The 2,974-nt window shown below is 57.3% G+C and overlaps 1 pseudogene; it reads right to left on the reverse strand.

The window, feature by feature from the left end:
• Positions 1 to 430: 430 nt before the first annotated feature.
• LOC149369828 (uncharacterized) lies at positions 431 to 1,697 on the reverse strand (annotated as a pseudogene).
• Between the last annotated feature and the right edge of the window lie 1,277 nt (positions 1,698 to 2,974).

Genomic DNA, 2,974 nt, shown 5'->3' on the forward strand with positions numbered 1-2,974 from the left:
TCCTCAACCACATTCGGCGCGTACACGGTAAGAATGCGCCACTCAGTGCCGTTCAGACAAAAATCAACCACAAGACGCCGGCCATACACACACGAAAAATAAGCCTGCACCTCTAGCCCCGGCATCTTCTTTACAAAAAGCACGCAGCCAGCCGATGTTCCCACGGCTTGACTGACGGCAGCATAAAATCTAGTCGTGAAACGTCGCACCATGCTGTCGGTTCCTTCGTTGCCGTCCACTTTCGTCTCCTGCACGGCCAATGCATCTATCTCGCGCTCCGTAATAAGTCGCTACACCTGACCTTGTTTTTTCCTTGCCGCCAGGCCCCTCACATTCAATGTAGCGACTCTAAAGGCGGAGGCGGGAGCCATTTTTACGCAAGAGGAAGGAACCAACAGTATGGTGCTTACCTTCCACGTCTAGCGCGCAGCTAGATGCCACTGTTGCCGCCGGTATCATCCGGCGCAAGAACATTAGTCTTCTCGAGTAGTACCTTGCCTGCGGAGGAGTACCGTTTGTCAGCAGCATGGTTTGGGCGTGGCCGTCACGACGAACGCCGGGCTTGAGTCTTCTTTGCAGGGGCTCCTCGACGCCGGGTGCTACCCCTTTGTCCCCTTCGGGGCTGGCCTGGTCATAGGGACGCTTCGCCGGGGTGAAAACGGGGGGCGTGACGCTTGTTGTGCGGGCGCCGGTATTCTCGTGGTGGTCCTCGTTCAGGTCCTTTCCCTCGACGACTACGGGCTCTGATGGGCACGCCCCGTTCTCTGACGTCTCGTTAGAGACGCCGAGGGAGCCTCCCGTCGGCTGTTGGCTCTCTGGTTCGTCGGCCGCTTTGGTGTCGTCACTGGGAGTCCCAGACGTCGCAAGCGTGGAAGCCGACTTGCCCGCCTCGTCCGTACCAGTGTCTGCGTCCTCCGCCTCGGCGATGTCCATGAGTTCCGCAGTGTCGTTTGCCTTTCCGAGTCCGGTAGCTGACGCGTAGGTACGGACGCAGTCCGCGTCCACGTGTCCGTAGCGCCTGCACAGGGAACACCTGGGCACCTTGCAGTCGCGGCGAACGTGACCCGTGCCGTGGCAACGCAGGCACTGCATCGGTCGCCCAGGGACAACAACGAGGGCCAGCTCACCGGCTACTCGGACCTGGTGTGGCAAATCATCCACCTTAATTACGGGCTCCAACTTCAGTAGCACGGTCCTGATCGTCGAGCCTTTCTCCTTCAAGCCAATTGGACACGCCAACGCTCCTGCGTCACCTCCGTCACGTTGCCGAACGCCGCGAAAGCCGTCCGGATGTCGTCGTCCGCCACACCGTGCAGCATCCAATGCAGGCGCAGCTTTACCTGCTGATCTTCAGGGTCGAAACTAATGCACCGGCGCCCTTTCACTTGTAGCTGTTTGCAGGCAGCAAGTTTCTTCGCAGCTTCTGAGGTGCTCATCGTCACCGCCCACACGTGGTTAATCTGATACGCACCCAATGCCACGACGTCGGGGAGCGCACCAGCGTTGGCCAGGGCATCCCGAAAATCTTCCACCCTGTAGGGCCTCGCTCTCACGTCTCCGTGAAGAAACACCGTGTTAAGAACAACACGTCCTGTAGGCAAGGTAGGCAAAACAATTTCGTATTCCTGATCTGTGTCGGCAGCTAACCTGTTTCCGCGGCCAGCAAGTGCCGCCATCGCCGCTCCGCCGGAGCTCATGATCCTGCGTCCGTCACGCTCCTTCCCCAAAGGCAGTACCCCCCATCCCGACGCGGTGGCTCAGTGGCATTCGAGCTTCCGGCCACTGAGCCACCGCGTCGGGATGGGGGGACTGCCTTTGGGGAAGGACATTCCCAAAGGTAGTGGAAAAGTGTGGATCTGGGCAAGCCACAGGTGGTACAATCAGGAGGAAAGGGGGGGTGAAAGCATGAGAGACGGTGCGGGGAATAAAACAGCCTGTCTGTAATTGTCGCCATGTGGCGCTTGATGAGGGCGACAAGGTACTGTGGGGTGGCGGTAGTGTCATGCGGCTGTGTTTGTAGAATGTTGTGATTTGATGATATGTAGCGAGGACTGATGGGGCCTCTTTCAGAGGGTTGGGTGCCTGATCATCCGGGGTCCGGGAGGAGAGTTCTCGGGCCAGCGCATTGAACGCGCTCATTACCGGGGATCGGGGCATGCCCAGGAACCCATGACAGATTAACCGTTCGGTCGAGAGAGGTGACTGTGGCAAGAATACGATGTGTTGCCGGCGTCGCCACGCACTTTAGGTAGTGGCGGTACGCGGCCTGGGAATGTGTGCAAATTTCGGTTACGTTTGGTCAATGGCGGAGTGGGCCAGAGCAAGTGCGATGGCGGCTCCTTCCGCTTCTGCAGGCGAATTGGTCCGTATAGTGGCGGCGGCCCCCACTTTGCCGTCTTCATAGGCTGCGACTGCCGTGAAATATCCTTGTTTCGAATTTTCTGCCGCGTCAACATAAAGGATATTGGAGCGGTTGCTGTATGTTTTCGTGTAATAGCTAGCTCGTGCCTGCCACCTACCCTGATGGAGACTAGCGCTCATATTGCGCGGTAGGGGCCTCTGATATATGTGATCTTGAGTGCGCGAGAAATCATGTAAGGTTAAGACTTGTTGGGGTGGGAATGGGTGGATTGAGACGTAACTGTCGCAGTAGGCGTTGTCCTGTTCCTGTGCGACTCAGGCGGACTAATTGGTTGGTGCGTTGAGCATCTATTAATTCGATCACTGTATTGTGGGTACCAGTGGACAGGAAACATTTCGTGCTAACCGTCCGTGGAAGACATAGGGCTGAGGTGACAGCCGTGCGTATTAGGATGTCTGCCTGTTGTACTTGCCGCTGAGTGAGTATGTGGTATGGGAGGTGGTATGTAATGCCGCTAATGATTAGTGCATTCGTCATATGAGGGTCTCGCGTTCAGACAGCCCATGATTGCGTGCTGCCACCCGCCTGATAAGTGCAGCGACCTGTTTGCTC

This window comes from Amblyomma mixtum, chromosome 1, assembly GCF_055824585.1.
Source record: "Amblyomma mixtum isolate Tamu chromosome 1, ASM5582458v1, whole genome shotgun sequence".
NCBI classification, from domain to species: Eukaryota; Metazoa; Arthropoda; class Arachnida; order Ixodida; family Ixodidae; genus Amblyomma; species Amblyomma mixtum.